General features: G+C 41.0%; 1 long non-coding RNA gene and 2 pseudogenes across 1 annotated transcript; 1 reads left to right on the plus strand and 2 right to left on the minus strand.

The window, feature by feature from the left end:
• Positions 1-715: 715 nt before the first annotated feature.
• Positions 716-1,562, minus strand: LOC125404203 (elongation factor 1-delta-like; annotated as a pseudogene).
• A 5,891-nt stretch (positions 1,563-7,453) lies between these two features.
• LOC148120941 (olfactory receptor 5AR1-like) lies at positions 7,454-8,373 on the minus strand (annotated as a pseudogene).
• Positions 8,374-8,990: 617 nt separating this feature from the next.
• LOC148120942 (uncharacterized) lies at positions 8,991-14,921 on the plus strand. Its single transcript, XR_015738867.1, has 3 exons — positions 8,991-9,100; positions 11,872-11,929; positions 14,335-14,921. It is a non-coding gene; the product is annotated as an uncharacterized LOC148120942 (long non-coding RNA).
• Positions 14,922-17,353: the final 2,432 nt, after the last annotated feature.

Below are 17,353 nucleotides of genomic sequence, written 5' to 3' on the forward strand. Positions count from 1 at the left end.
GAGGTCATGTCTGTCTTTGTAGTTGAGGTGTGTTTCTTGTATGCAGCAGAAGGATGGATTCTCTTTTCATATCTGTTAGTCTGTGTCTTTTTATAGGGAAATTAAGTCCACTGATATTAACGACCAGGGATTGTTAGTTCCTGTTATTTTTGTTTCTGTTGTTGTTGGTATTAGGTGTGTGATTCTCTTCTTAGGGATTTGTTAGTGTGGGATTATCTATTGCCTGTGTTTTCATGAATGTAGCTAACTTCCTTGGGTTGCAGTTTTCCTTCTAGTGCTTTCTGTAGAGCTGGATTTGTGGAATGCTATTGTATAAATCTGGTTTTGTAATGGAATATCTTGTTTTCTTAATCTATGGTGATTAAACTTTTTCTGGATATAGTAATCTGGACTGGCATTTGTGGTCTCATAGGTCCTGCCTGACCAGGACCTTCTGGCTTTCATTGTTTTCACCAAGAAGATGCAGATTTCTCTTGGTTTGTGTTTCCTTTATTGTCTCTATTTCAGTTTTTACGTCTTGAACTGTTTCCTTCATCCTTTCTATTGCTTTTCTTTAAGGGATTTGTTGATCTCTTCCAATCTTTTTGTTTGTCTTTTCTTCCATTTCTTCATTTCTTTAATGAGAAATTTCATTTCCTGCTTTTTCCTTGGGTCTGGGTCTCTGTCTTTAATCCCAGCAGGTCCTCACACACATGAACCACACACTCTTGGACTTTCAGATCTTGTTGGAAGCTGCGCTGTCGACACTCTGCATGACACTCTGCACATGCTTCTTAAACTCGGCAGTCTCCTCTTCTAGGAAATCAGTGTCCACTTTGTCATCCTCCACTACACACTGGGTCTGCAACTTCTACATCCCATAGCCAACAGACATGAACTTGGAGGCCCCCAGACCAGTCTGTCCAATGGGGTGGAAAATGCACACAAGCCTCCAAATGGACCATGTCTGTCTCATCATCCCAAGGTTTGATGTCTAAGAAGATGAAGGATTTGACCACTAGTGAAGGTTTCTTGGCTTCCTTCTCTGTGAACTGCTGAAGACTCTCCTCCTGTAATTGGGCTGCCTTCTTATCTTCTTCCTCCTTGTTACTGCCAAACAGGTCAATGTCATTGTCTTCATTGTCCTTTGCTGATGTGGCTGTCTTCTTGGTTATGGGGTCCATGTGTCTTAGGAGACACATGTTGGGGCTGTGGTTTGATGAGTGGATGAGCACTTCTCCAGAGTGCTCTGATGGGCCTCCAAGTTGGAAATGACCCTCTGCAGATCTTGTGTCATGTCTTAAAGGTTCTTGTTCTCTACTTCCAGACTTGCAATCTGTACAATGAGGTTACTATGATCTCCAGCAGGTCTGCTGGAGGACCCAGGGCCTGAGCTTCCAGCCAGGGATTTCTGAATGTTCTATCTGACTCTTGTAATGTCACAAAGGATCACGCTGGCACCATTCTCCTGGCGGGAACCAGAAGTCACAGGTTCTTCATCTGCTCATGGAATTTTCTTTCCACATTGTCATATTGAGCTTGTCATACCAGATCTTTTCCAGCACTAGAAACTTTGTAGTCATTTTTCTGCTTGGGTATCCTGCTCCATTCTAGGAGTTGTTGCAAATAGCAGAGAACCTGAGGTCCCACACACAGCACCCCTCCACAGCAGGAAGACTCATTTCCCATTTAAGGGCCTCAGCCATCTTCATAAAGTTATTTTTAGTGATGTTTTCTTTTGTTTCATCTGTGTTGGGATAGTCAGGTCTTGTTGCTATAGAAGCACTAGTTTGTGGTGGTGCTGTACTGCTCTTTGTGGTATTGAGTGCATTCTTACCCTGAGTTCTACCCATCTCTTCCTCTACCTGGTTCAGGAGGAGCCTGTGCTTCAGAAGGCCCCTTTCCCTCCAGTTGGTGTCGCTGGGGTCTGCAGCTTTGTTGACTACTCCTTCAGGTGCAGGGAGGGTTGAGCTTCTGGCAATTGCTTCTCCATGTAAATATGTGTCCAAGGCTCAGATGTCTGTTCCTCTCGGTGCAGGTGGTGCTGGGGTTCTGGTGATCACTCCTCTAGGTGCAGACAGGGCTCAGTCTGAGACTCCAGTAGTTGGATAGTTTCTGGAAGTCACTGTTATCGCTGCAGCGGTCTGTGGAAGGGATGTCATCTCCTAGTGTGGCCCGTGCCTGCCACCGGGAGCTGATGCTGTCTCTTTGCACAATGTGGGCCCACAACTTGGTGCTGACGCTCTGTTGTCATATTTCTAATGTGTATTTTATATATTTACAAGTTTGACTATTTTTAAGATGGGCATGTTGATTATTACTGGCCTGCTGGTCAAACACATAAAGAACTCAATCCATATTAAGAAAATAAAAATTTAAACGTTGGCGAAGCACCTACCTGAAGAGATATTTATCAAAAGACATACACATGCCCAATAGGTACAGGAAGCATACTCAAAGTCACCACTAGGGACATGTTTTAACATTGTTTCTTGTCAAATGTAAAGTTCACAAACATTTCTTTTCCTTTGTGCCTCACTGGATTGATTCCCTCCTTCACTGTGCAAGATTTTTTGGTTTGATATAATCTTACTCAACCTTGTTAGCTCAGTTGTCTGTGGTTTGGTGTCTTCCCTTCCAAATCAGGTTCAGCCCAAACCATGGAGTTTCTCCTGTAAATTTCTTTTGGTAATTTTACAATTCAATCTTATATTTAATCTTGAAATTCATTTAGGCCGATTTTGGACGTGGAGCGAGGTAAGTGTCTAATTTCATTCTTCGTCATGTGGACATCCCTTTCCCCACACCATCATATTGGAAGAGACCTTTACTACCCCATCAAGTGGGTTTAGTTACAGTAGTTTTATTTAGTAAGAAAGATGATATAAAAGTAAATTTTATTTTTGCTTGTAACTAAAACCATACAGTAAAGAAAAAGCCTAGGAACAAGCATTTACAGCCAACAGATTTTCAAGAGAGTGCCAAGAATAGGGGTGCTCTGCATGGGGATGGTACCCAGGGCTTGGCACACACCAATGAAAACAAAAAAATCTTGCCAGTCTCTCCTGTCTTGAGGGAGAGACTTTTTGTACCTCACGTTTCAGAGAAGTATAATAAGTAAACAGGTGTAAAGGAAAAGAAATTTGGGTGAAGTATCTGGAAGGGGGTGCAAGGTTGAGGAAATGGCAGATTGTAAGAAATTGAGACAGAAACCTCAGGATACATCCTGTTGGTGAATACCAGCCAGGCCGGAGTGTACTTCAGGGTCTGCTTATACACAAAAGAGAACGAAGCACAGCGCGGTCAGTATCTAACCACAAGACCATTCCTGTCCTTGAGTGAGCTGCTTCAATTCTTGATGTTCCTGAGGTCTGCCATCAGCAGTATTCTTTCTACTAGACAGTGTGCTCTTTTCTCATGGGCAAAAGATTCTTTCCCATGGGCTTAATTAGAACTTTCTCACAGCTTGCAAGGATGCTGGAACAAGCAGAGCAAGCAAGCTTCAACTCAAATGTTTTTTTTTTTTTTTTTAAAAAAAAAGTCAAAATTGACTTCAGGGGGAAATGTGGTCTACCACAAACAGGCCTGGCTCATGAGGAGAACAGCCTCTCCATTCAGACCAAAGATTCATGAAGTGGCCACACACTCATAGGGAGACTCCTTTCTGAACACTTCTGAGAAGCACAGTGGCCAGACTTTGACCTGGAAACTTGGATGGTGGCTCTGTTTAATGCAGTGTTCATCAGCCATCCCAGGCAGGAGTGCCACCTCCTCACCGAGAGGACAGGGCCTGGGCTTGCTCGATACAAAGCAAATTTCAACCAGACTTTATAAGGATCGTTGTAGCAGTGCCTCTACACCCAGTGTCTGTACCCGGCTTGCAACCAGAGTGAGTGTCTGCAAACAGTTGTCCAGTGGACCACAGTCCCAGCCAGTAATCCCACCTGATGCATGTTGTTCTACCTTCGGTCTCACTGGATAATGGAATCCGGCAGGTCCCCTAGCCCAACAACAAAACAGAGGCAGCACCTTAGTTAGAGAGATCAAGCACATGTTGGCTGTCCCGTATCATCTCCACTTGACCCTGAAGCACCTATCCTTAAAGTGAACCTATAAAGCCAAGTGTCTGTATGTCTTCAAGTACACAGAACACCCTAAAGCACAAGGGATTCGATGACCCAACGGATCATGGTGCCTCAAAAAAATGTAAGGTGTTACAAGACTCCAAATGATAAACAAAACAAGAAACCTCTGATAATGGACCACAAAGAAATGGAGGTTGGTGATCTTTTAAGACTGAGAAAGAATTCTGGGTCGTGCTGATAAAACAGGTCTATGATCTAGGAGGATGTATATATGTCCTTCAGAGTGTAAGTTCACCTCTAGAGTCCTTCAGCAAATTACAGAGGGCAACACAGTGAGCCATAGTAGTTTCTGCCTCCAAGTGCATATGGAAGCTCTACTTAAAAGTCATCATTTGTGATATAAAAATATTCACACTTTCATCAAGCTGTTTCATTGCTAAAATGAGTACTGAGCAGGTGTTTTTATCTTGAACTTTTAGTTTTCTTTGTTCCAGTATTAATCACAAAAGCTCAAAACACATCAGCTTACTTCTTAGCCAAAGAGGGGAAAGGAACTCCAGAATACAATACTGTGCAAATAAATATCATTTTATTTTCTTACCAAACGTGAAAACATTTAATTCATCACAATTATGGAAACTACTAGACTTTGCGCGATTGTAGTTAGTTCATTATTTGGATCTAGTTACACTGAACAGTGAGTAAATATCTGGTAGTTAATAACTGAAGGTGTATGGGGGATTTGAGGAATGCTTCAAAACACTTAAAGCAAGATCATTTCACTTTCTTTAATTTTAGATTTTTGAAACTGGGTTCTCTGTGTAACAGTTCTGGTTGTCCTGAAACTCACTTTGTAGACCAGACTGACCTCAAGCTCACAGAGATCGGCCTGCCTCTGCTTCCTGAGAGCTGGGATTAAAGAAATGTGCCACCACCGTCTGGGTGCAAGATCATTTTTAAAGAGGTATAAACATAAAAATTTTCATTAATTAATTATCAGCAGCTGTTTAATTGGACTCTAAGCCTGCTCAATAGAAGTGAATTCATGTATGGTACTGCACACCTTGCTAAGATCCTGTGACGGGAGAGGTCATCAGCTCTCGGGGGATCCTAGCACCTCCACTTTCCTAAGCAACTCTAATTTCTCTCTTCTAAATACTTATACCCATAAGTAAGTGTAGCTCTCCCCCTGTATAGGAGAAACTTCTCTTCGCAACAGATGGGGATCGCTACAGAAATCCACAACTGCTAAAATACAGAGGATAGCTGACCCTGTGGTGCCAGTCCTAAGTGATACGTCCGCAGCCTAACCTACACCTAAGAGTCAAGGAAAAGCGTGGAGGGGACAGAAACGTGTTAGGACACGGAGAACTGGGACACCTGCTGAGAGGTCACATCTTCTGGACACAACAGTAAAGCAGGACCCAAGAAATCTCAGTTACAGTGTTATCTAAATAAGAGAACTGGATAGGGAGAAGGGTAGGAGTGGAAATGATGTGAACACAGTGTGCACGTAGGAAATACTCAAAAAATCTAAAAGAATTTAAGTGAAAAGAGGTACAATTAAATAATAAAAATCATACTATTTCAACTTAATAACTTATATTAAAAAAACATTTTTGCTGAAAATTCTAGGACATATTTTTATATAATGTCTTTTATTAATAAATAATTTATAGTTATTTGAGGTCATTATCATGGTATATAGATTTTTCAGTGTACTCATAGCTGCAGCAGCCAAAAACTTTTGCTTGAAGATTAACATTGATGGTTTTCAAAAGTGAGGTGTATATTCCCCAAATTCCTTTTTATTAAAGATGGAGTATCATGCAGCTCAGGCTAGCCTCAAATTATACAGAGTAAAAAGTTAGTTTTCTTTTCTATTTTTCTTTACTTTTTTGTTTGTTTGAGTTTTTTGAGACAGAATTTCTCTGTGTAGCCTTGGCTGTCTTGCAACTCACCCTGTAGATCAGGCTGGCCTAAACTCATAGAGATCTATCTTCTTCTGCTTCCCAGTGTTGGGACTAAAGGCATGTGCCACCACCACCCAGTTCTTTAAGAAAGTTTATTTTTCTTAATTTTAAATTTTAGATGCATTACTTGAGAGACACAGTACCCAGCACTAATGTAAGTTTTGAGAACAAAATTTGATGAGTATCCCAAGATACTGATTTTGGGTGCCATGATTGTTACAATGTAAGAAAGAGGACTCAGACTTCTTACTGAAGACTAAACCCTTGTGAGTTCTCCTTATAATCCCACACTTGGGAATCAGAGGCAGGAGAAGGAGGAGATCAAACAGCACCACAGAACAATTCCTGAAATACACAGGACGAGGCCACATTTATCATAAACTGATTTATGTAAATTTTTAATTAGAAAGAAACTTAAATACTTGATCAGAGAGTGTTTAATTATTAATACATACACACAAAGACAAAGACCAAAACCAAGAGACAAAGGTCTGTGTTTTAATCACATTGCAGAGCTTGTCAGAGTGACAGTGACATTGGCAGTGAGAATCACTGTCTGTGAAGCTTGTAAAACACAAAAGCTCCATTTGAGAACTGTGGTGAAGATGCTTAGGGCTGACATAGTAAAATCCCTTATATGGTCAGCAGAAGACATCCGGTGGGAATCCAACAATAGTGCATTATTCACAGGGAAATAGAAGGAGAGATACAGGATCTGGTTAAGGAGCGAAAGTCTATTCTATGTGGGGACTTCAGAGCCACTCAATAAAAACGGTGCTCCTGAGTTCTCCCAGAGCCTGGGAATGGGGAATCAAACAGCCCCACTGGTTGGCCATTTCCTTGTGTGTATAAATTCAGGTTCTGCAAACAGAGATGGGAACAAGAGTGAAAGAGCTGTCTAGGTCATCCTGTAGTACAAGACTGGGCAGTTGGAAAGCAGGTCAGCATAGGGTTGAACGCCAACCACCAAACAGCTTCTTCAGATGAATAGAGGACAGACATCTCTGGTAGCAGACACATATTTTTTTGTGTGTCTTTTTTCCTGTCTCAAGAATCTATCTAGATATATATTTTCCCTTGATTTTTAGCCATTCAGTTTGTTATTTCTTAGAAGATTCTGAGACACATAGTTTAATTTTTTTAATATGCTACTATTTATGTGTGGATCTTCATGTAGATAGCCCACATGAGTGTGGATGCTCCTGGAAGCAGCAAGATGGTATAGAATCTCCAGAGAGGAAAGTTCACATCAGCTACTGTGGTGGCATACTGCATGTTCCACAACTGGCTTTGTCAGCAGTGTCCAGAGACACAGAAAGGGAAAGTGGGTGTGTTGTGGTGCATGCGTTTGGGGGGGGTTGAAATGTGTGTCTCCAGCAACAGCCATGAGAGCCACACAGTGTAGTCTTGGAGGATTCAGTATTTTCTTCTGCAATAAAGTTTCTGCAGAGCAAGCTTCATATCTTTGTTCCTCAGACAATAGACCACTGGATTCAAAGACGGAGTGAAGACAGAGTAGAAAATAGATGCCAGGCGACCCTGGATCCGGGAGTACCGAGAGGCGGGCCTCAGGTACACGAAGCTTCCAGTTCCATAAAACAAGACGACTGTGGTCAGGTGAGAGGAGCAGGTGGAGAAGGCCTTCCACCTGCCGTCCACTGAGGGGATGCGGACAACTGTGGACACGATGCCCACATAGGAGAGGACCGTGAGGGCGAAGGCGCTCATGATAATGCAGGTGATGACAGCAAAGCCCACCTCCTCATTGTGATGGTAATCAGTGCAGGATAGTCTCATGACTGGAGGGATGTCACAGAAGAAGTGTTCAACAACATTGGGTCCACAGTAGGGGAGGGAGAAGGTGTTGAAAGTGTGGAAGGCTGAGTAGACGGCCCCACTTACCCAGGCAGTGACCACCAGCACAACACGATATTTGTGGTTCATGATGGTTCCATAGAGCAGTGGTCTGAGGATGGCCAGGTACCGGTCATAAGCCATGGCTGTGAGTAGGAAGCATTCAGTACATGCAAGTGTGAAAAATATATAAAGTTGTGCTACACACTCAAGATAGGAGATGAGCCCCGAGCCTGTGAAGGACATAAGCACTGCCTTGGGGATGGTGGCTGAAGTGTAGCACATGTCCAGGAAAGATAAAGGAAGAAGTACATTGGGGAGTGGAGCCTACGGTCTCTCATCACAGCTGCGATGATGGAGATGTTCCCCAGGAGGCCGAATGTGTAAACAAGCAAAAAAATCGGGATGACCACCAATCTCAGCTGCGGGGTATCTGAGAAGCCCATGAGGATGAAGTGAGTCACTCTTGTGTGATTGGACATGTCTGTTCACATTGTGTTCAGACGCAGGGGCCACACACTGCTAAGGGAGGGGACAGCAAGAGGAGGCAGGTTCAGACATGTGTATCCAGCTCAATGTTGTCTACAGAGTCATGGCTTCCATCAGAAAGCTAGCACCATGAAGCAACTTATCTAAAGGACATTTCAAAGAACTCAGGAGGAGGAGGAGGAAGAGGGGGAGAAGAATTGAATAGGGAGGAGTTAGAGGAAGGGAGAGAGAGGGCACACCTGCCAATTGTCTATTGCTCTTAAATTCTTCATGAAGTCAAGTGGGAAGCAGTCCCAGGTGTTTGCTTTCTATATATTGAAGCAAATCAGCTCAATGTTTGAAAAACATTTCAAAGTTGTTTTAAAGGACAGTGTTTTCTTTATAGCCTATAGATTTTCTGAATCTCCTCATTATCTTTCTTATTGCTGGTTCACCTCTCTCTTTATCACACACACATATACACACACTTTTTTTAAGTAGTAATTTTATTATTAATGTTAAGAGACTTTTTTTAAACTAAAAAAATCATTCCACCATGACGGTTGGGGAAATATCCTTCATGAGGAACACATGTATTGTGACATCATTGAGTTCTAGGTTTCTTTAAAATCTTGTTCCTGGAAGTCTTGATTTGGTTTAATTTTCCTCTTGCTTTTTTTCTTTTACTCTGTGGTGTGTGATGAAGGAACATGCCACATTCTTTCTCTGCCTGTAGATAAGGTCAGTGTCTGAGGATGAGCCCTCAGTGGACATTAGTGAATGGGCAAACCAAAACAAGCTTTTATGGTCTCCCTCAGACATCAGCCTGGAAGCTTTGCTCGAGCCAGAGCTCTCTGTGAGTGAGCTGTGAATGAGCTCACGTATGTGGATAAATGTAAGCCTCCTGACACTCACTGATTTTGAATGTGTAGGCTGCTGTAGGTTTTAAAGAATGTTATATCTATGGAAGTATCTTTTTCTCTGCACCCCCCCCTTTTTTGGTTCATCAGCAACTTCAGAGAAGACATCTGCCACAGGTGCTGACAGGGGAGCCGAGGTTCCCACTTTTATCACACATTCCCAACCCTCTTGACTGCAGGACTATTTGGCTAAGAATTTGCAAAAACCTTCATGTCAGCATTGGGAGAGTCATACAGCCATGGTGCCCAATGAAGACACTGGTGGCAGCCTGGGTGCTGGACTAGATTCTGGGAGCTGGAGGGAGCAGTGTGGGGATTTCCCTTAGAAAAGGCAAAAGTGCACAGCGCTTGGGAAAGGGCAAAGTTTGTAGAAAACACAAGTGCGCGGGTATTCTGGTGGAACAGAAGTGGCTTGGACTCACTTGTAATTCCTGATCTAGCTTATCAGATATGTCCCGTCAAACAGAAGGAGAAATACTTGAAGGAGCTGGGTGTGGATGAGTGGGTGCAGGGGTCCTGGTAAAAACCCCAAGTTTTCTGAGACTGGTGCTAAGCAATTAAGTGTAGCATCTGTTCTTCCTCAGGATCCTGGTTAAATTTCTAGCACCCACATGGCAGTTCACAACTATCTGTATCTCCAGTTCCAGAGGATCTGACAGCCTCATACAGATATATATGCAGACAACCCCCAATGTTCATTAAATAAATAAATCTTTAAAAAAACCCCTATGTTGTTTTCAGTTTTGTAAAATCCACAGAAATAAAAGCAGTATAATTATATTTCTAGAAGACAGAGCTGAGAAAGGGTCTTCTCCTGTGAAAGAGGATTAACCTTGACTGGCCCTGACCCTGAGGGGTCAGCAAGCTGCAGCCAAAAAGACTCTTGGTTCACTGGTCAGGTGATTATGATTGTCTTCTTGACTGAGGCAAGATCATGGTGGCTGTCGGCCAGGTGCTGCCTCCCCATTCACTCTCTCCTATATTTTCAGTCTCCTCTTCCTAAATCGACATGCTACTCCCTGGCACAAGATACTACCTCTGGTTTTAGAAGAAATCAGTTCCAGATCCTGACTGGTTTGTCCTGATGAATGAGTGTCAGAATCTGATGTAGCTGGGATACAGATTTTGCTAGAAAGTGGGATGAAAGCTGAAGATATTTGCTAATGTCATTTGTGAAAATGAAGTACATTTACAACATCTGTCTTTGGCCTTGTGGATACTTGTAACTTTCAAGTTTTGAAACATGGTTCCTCTATGATTGCCCTTGTTAATGTAGCAAACACTAAATACCAAGATATCTGTGATAATTTCTTTACATTGTATCCTTACATCATAAGTCTCTCCATTTGCCTACAAATGATGATAACATGTCTCTGAAAAACATGTTTTTATTATTCAAAGTTTTACTTGGTTAGGAGTCTAAAAGCAACTTACCAGTAAAAGCATGTGTAAGAAAGTAATGTGATATTACTAACCTGTATAAACTATGGAAGATTTCTGCTTTGAACTGTCCTCCTTATTGTCACTAACCGGAGTGGCTGCTCTCTATTATTAAAAGAAATTTTCCTTTATTAGTCTCTAAGGGCATGGGGTGATTTCCTCACTGAAGACCAGAATAACAGGAGAATTGTCTTTTTGTCCCTGTCTTATTGAAGTAGTCTGATGTCCAGGCTCATCTTCCTTGTTGACAGAGGACTTTCCTATAGACCATGTCCCCTGTGTGAATGCCACCACTTTTTATCCATTCCTGCATTGGTGGGCACTTTGATTGTTTCTGTAGTTCAACCACTTCCAGGAGTGCTCCAGCAGACACGGTAATTAAACATCTCTTCAGTGTATGGATTTAAATCCCTTGGCATACTCAGAGTTGGGTTTGCTAGACCCTGTGACTATATTCTTCCTAGCTTTCTGAGGATTCTACATTCAGCTTTTTGTAAGTGGTAAGAAAGTGAGTTGATGAATGAGTTAGCTTAACTTATTCTCTGGTGCTCAGGCACTGAAATATCACATAAAACTTAATAAATTATCACTAGTCAAAGGCTGAACAAGGCCTGTAATCACAGGCTTTGGGTGATAAAAGCAGTAGAATTAGAATTTTAAGATCATTCTTGGTTGTCTAGAGAGATTGAATGTAACTTGGAATATATGAGGATCTATTTAAAAAATTTAAATATATCTAGAAAAATATATTGGCTACATAATTCAGTTCAGAATAAATAACACAGTTCACCATATTGTGTCTTCATTGAGGAAGAGAAAAATGAATGCTTGTACTCAGACCACTATCTCCTTTTATACAGTGCAGGGTCCCTGCCCACGTGGTTCTGCTTCACACATCAGTTAATTCAAGCCAGAAAATCCCTTGTAGAGATTCTCAGAGGCTAGCCTTAGTGTGAGCAATCCTTCATAGGTATGTCTTGATTTTTATCTTCTAGATGACTCTAGATCTGATCAAGCTGGCCTGTGAGATTAAATATCTTAGTAGGTCCTTAGACAGGAGAAGTCAGGACCTGCCTTTTCTCTCAGTTGATGGAGTTGAGTCATGACACCTGACATGGGAATAAACACCCCCTGCTATGTTTTCTATTGCAGCCTCACTCTACTTCACTGAAGCATGAATTTTCAGTCAACTTAATTATTCAGATCTCTGGTGAGTTTGGATCCTGCTTTCTCAACCCCAGTTTAGCTGATTAACTGAAATTAGATACAGTTTAAAAGGCAGATTTTTGATTATGTTTATTATTTTTAATTTGTAGGAGTTTTTAATTTTAATTCCTAGAGACTGTAAGAGAAGGACCAGCTTAGACTCAGACCAAAAAATAAAAGGGACAATGAAGTACAACATTGGATACAGAGCCAGTCCTTGTTAACTCAGATGCTGCTCTGCATTACATCCTCAGCGGGCAGCTCTCTAGATCTGGATTCTGTCATCTCCCACCCCAGTGACTTAATTGTCTTCTTTGAAATACATAGATATTACATGGCTTCATTTATTGCAGTTCTGTTATAAGGCATTTGAACAGTTGGTGCTTGGAGAAAGGGAATTCTGGCCATTGGTGGTCCTGACTGACTGGGAGAGACTCTGGCAGGCTTCATGATGGTCTTTGCAGAAGACATGCGAAGGAGGCTGAAGCTATCTAAATGGGGGAAGTGTGCTCAGGGGCAATGTAGGATGGTTCTGAGACACTCTGAAATGGGAGAACTCACTCTATATAACCTTGTGCATTTCTTCCAATCAGATCTTTTAATAACTTTTTACATTATTGATGGTGAATGAGTTATTCAAAACGGTCTTAGTTTCTGTACCATTTCTTTCATCAAAACGCTAGATTTGGGTACGAAATTTTAGAAGACTGAATCCAACATCATGCTCCAGACATGGCAGGGTGGAGTAGCTAATATTAACAGAGACCCAGAAGCAAAGAAAAGTGGAATGCTGGGATTTGTCTCCAAGGTGACTCTAAACCAGTCAAGCTGGCAGGGAGGGTCAATCATCACCTATGTGTGTATGAGAGTCTCTGCTCAGGACCAGTCCTTAAGTTAAGAATTGCATTTTCTGAGATGCACAGTATGCACCTCCACCAAGTTACTGTGCAGTTTCCTATAAATTGTTTATACAGAGCCTACATCCTTTTGAAAATATATAGGCAGGTACCAAAAGATGCCCCAGTATAGGGTTTGGATCTGTATGTATATTTAAATCAAAGTACTCTCTCAATATAGTCTCGAGCTCAGATTAAAAAATCAAAGTTTTTTTCTGGTTAAATCTAAATCTGCATTGGTCTTAGCCCAGTTTCCTCACACTTTCCCTGATGTCTTCCTAGTTGATGCTGTTTGCTCTGGTCCATGAATGTATGCATCCAAAGCTTAATAGCAGACTCATTCATATTTGTACTTTGATGCGAATGTAATTTCAAAGAGAATATGGTGCTTCAGCAACCCAAAAATCATAAAGACATGCATCACAAAATAACTTGACCTTCAAAATAGAATAGAGTCAAGCCAGAGGTGAAGAGGTCACACTTTGGCACCAAGTATCTTTGTGCCTTTTGATTAGGGCATTTCTAGGTGTTGGAGAGGGTCAGGAGAGATGCCTGAATACAAGCAGCACAGGTGATCCCGAGCAATGGTGTGTTGTCTTATGAGGGGGGCTCTTTTTGGAGCTGTCTGCAACTGCCATGCCTGTGTTCTTCCTTCTGTCTCCTGCTTTGCTTCCTGCTCTTGAGACTCTAGGGCTGTGTTTTCATTCTGTTGCCACTTCAGTTTTCCATAAAAAGATGCTCTGTTTTCTCTTTCATTCTTTCTTCACTTTCACAAGGGCTGAATGCTGACCCGACCTCAGGGATGCTGACCCGAACTGATGGATGCTGACCCTATCTCAGTGAGGCACTCTACGGCCCACCAATAGTTATTCAATGATTCCAAACCTCAGGATTCTAATGTCTAACATGAATGGAAAATGTCCTTCTTAAAGAGAATTCTGCCAGGCCCTGACAGTAACTAAAAGCAACTGGTTCACTGAACCTTCTCAATAAATTTGGCTTCTGTTTGATCTTTCTTATTTGTTTCATTTTGGAGACAAGTTCACCCTATACTGGCAGAGATATGTTCTGTTATACTTGGGTTGTAAGATCTGCAGGAGGCAAGGTTCTACTTCTGAGTGCCAGGCCTCAGAGAAAGTAATTCACGATTCCTGTCAAGTCAGACAGCCAACCACAGATATATGTGAATACAGTTGAGAAGATGGTTTTAAGTCAAGGTTATTAGTTAGTTGGCCTTGAATTCTCTCCCTTTTTTAAGAATGCCTTGAACTTGCAGCATTCCCATCAGGTCCGTTCAGTATTCTGAGTTTGATTGAAGATACTTGAACAATTTAGAAACCGTAATTTACAGCAGTTGCTATCCCAATATATAACAAGCCTGATAAGCAAAACCACATATTCTGTCTTGTGCCCAGTTGAAGACATACCAAGAACCAGTGGTGAAATCATACTCAGAGTAGTTGTGATATAAAAATGCTGAGTTCTTTCATAAAACGTCTTCTCTAATTTACAGACCTTCAACTTTCCTAAAAGAAGAGTAAGCTGATGGACACACGATGATCACATCACTTCATCACTTGCAATTAAGCAGAGAAGATTTTTTTGTTCGTTTTCTTTTAACTTAGTCAGCTCTTACCTGGTGGAATGATGCTCATTTTCTGTGTCCAAAGGTCATCAAGTGATGGAATGGACATTAGGAGTGTCTCAGGTTATCTTGTCGGCTGCCGTGACAAGGAATTGTTGGAGGTGTGGATGCAAGAATCTGTCTGATTCCACTTCCCTGTCTCAAATATTTTGAAGTGATTCACCTTCCAGTTCATCTGGGAAAGCAGATAGCATGCTTCGAGATGTCTGGGGAGCCTGCTCTGGGAATACGTTTGGTTCCTGTCAGGTACCACTGACTAAGACTTCTCAGGGTCCCTGTGGAGTATCTTAGAGAAATTAAAAAAAGTTTCCAGGGTCGACCTGAAAATGCAAATGCTTTAACAATACTATGGTTTGATTTTTCAGAAATCTCAGACTTGAGGCTCTATGAGGCAGATATGTATTTTAAGACAAAAATATCTGTATTCTATTAGGCCATAAATATGAAATTATGGAATATGAACTCACCATTTTACTTGTCCAAGTTCTTAGGGTTTGTAGAAGCATCAACCAATTCCACTGTACTCTTATATCTGGTGCTGTGATCTGTGACACTAAGCATGTGAACCCCCAAAGCCTTGTCTTGTCTTATAGATATTCACAGATGATGTCATTTAAACGAAAGGCTTGCTACTGTATGCCATAAATGATCCATTGAAGCTTATAGCTAATTCTTTATCTGTAATGCACAACAGGATCTTTTATTCTTTTAAATACATCTAGATTGGTGGACAGAAATCGAAACTCAACACTGGTGTGGCTGGGGAGGAGGACTATGAACCTGAGGTCATCCTGGGCTATGATACACAGTCCTGTCTAAAGCAAACAAAGCAAAGAAAATATGTGTGTGTGTGTTTGTATGTACCTACACTATTGATGTTTCCTCTACTATATCTACTCTAATAAAGTTTGTTTCCTGAGATTTGTCAAGGTCCTTGTGGAAACGTAAATACAAAAGGAAACAGTTGCAAATCTGAAGTCAAAAAGTCTATTTGATTTTGCTGTGTGAAGAAGTTCATATAACCAAAGCTCTGGACAAGCAAAACATGAGCATCAGTTTGGGTGTCTTTCATCCTTCCTCCAACCAACATATCTCCATGCATAGTTGGAGGGAATCTGATGAGCAGGCACCCATGTTTACCAATATGCTCTGACTGATATTTGTATCTGACTTCTTTGAATTACACTTTGCATGTGAGATTCATGCATGTTGTTGTCTATATATCTTTTTTCTTTTTCTATGTTTGACTTTCCTTTTATTTTTATTATTTATTTTTTATTAATCCTTCTGATTTTAATATTTTTGTATAGGAATATGCTATACATTTTCCCATTCCCTTTCCTTCCCATCCTCTCCCCTTTCACCTCCCTCCTCACCCCACGCTCCCAATTTACACAGGAGATCTTGTCTTTTTTTCTCTTCCTAGATGGATCCATGTATGTCTCTCTTAGGGTCCTCTTTGTTACCTTGGTTCTCTGGTATTGTGGCCTGTAGGCTGTTTGTTTTTTTGCTTTATGTCTAAAATCTAATTATGGGTGAACACGTATTATATTTGTCTTTATGGGTTTGGGTTTCCTCACTCAGTATGGATTTTTGTAATTTCACCCATTTGCCTGCAAGTTTAAAGATGTCATTTTTTTTTAAACTGCTGATTAGTACTCCATTTTGTAAATGTATCACGTTTTCCTTTTCCATTCTTTAGTTGAGGGGCATCTAGGTTGTTTCCAGGTTCTGGCTATTACGAATAATGCTGCTATGAACATAGCTGAGGAAATGTCCTTTGGTGTGAGTGTGCATTCTCTGGGTATATGTCTAAAAGTGGTATTGCTGTATCTTGAGGTAGATTGAGTCCCAATTTTCTGGGCCATACTGAATTCAAGGCGGCTGTACAAGTTTGCATTCCCACCAGTAATGGAGGAGTGTTCCCTCATTGCACATCCTCTCTAGCATAAGCTATTATCAGAGTTTTTGATCTTGGTCATTCTGAGAGGTGTCAGATGGAATCTCAGAGCTGTTTTATTTGCATTTCTTTTGTTGATTTTGGGCATTTCCTTAAGTGTCTTTGGGCATTTGAGATTCCTCTGTTGAGAGTTCTCTGTTTAGATCTGTACCAATATTTTAATTGTATTATTTTGTTTTTGATGTATAATATTTTGAGTTATTTGTGTATTTTGAAGATCAATCCTTTGTCAAATGTGGGGTTGGCTGTTTCAGGGGCTGCTTCTTAGTCCCTGCCATCCAGCTGGCTTTGCCCCGAAATAACCACACAGAAACTGTATCAATTAAATCACTGCTTGGAACAATGGCTCTAGTTTCTTATTGGCTAATTCTTACATCTTCATTTAACCTATTTCTATTAATCCGTGTATCGTCACATGGCAGTGGCTTACTGGGTCAAATTCCCAGCATCTATCTTTAGTGGATCCATGGCATAATTCTGTTTCTGCTTCCTTCCTATCAGAATTCAGTTCTGTCTTCTCTGCCTACCTATCAACAGGCCCAAAGCAGTTTCTTTATTAACCAATGAAGGTAACACAAAGACAGAAGGACCTACTATACGATTTCCCCTTTTCTGTTTAAACAAAAGGAAGGCTTTAACTTTAATATAGTAAAATTACATATAATAGAATAGTTATCAAGCAAAAATTACAGTTACAATATTTGTATCTACTTTGTCTTTTATCATAACTAAGGAAAAGTATAACTATAACTATAAATTCTTCAAGTCCATCAAAGACTCCAGAAGAATGTAATATTACCTAAGTAAACAGGAAGTGCATTATAGGCAACTTCCAAAACTCTAGTATTGACAGAGACATCTTGCTGCCTGGACAGTCACCCAAGATTTTTATGTACCATTGGGGCATTCATCTTCAGCCTACAGCCC

The sequence above is a fragment of the Myodes glareolus genome, chromosome 9, assembly GCF_982192425.1.
Source record: "Myodes glareolus chromosome 9, mMyoGla1.1, whole genome shotgun sequence".
In the NCBI taxonomy this organism is placed as follows: Eukaryota; Metazoa; Chordata; class Mammalia; order Rodentia; family Cricetidae; genus Myodes; species Myodes glareolus.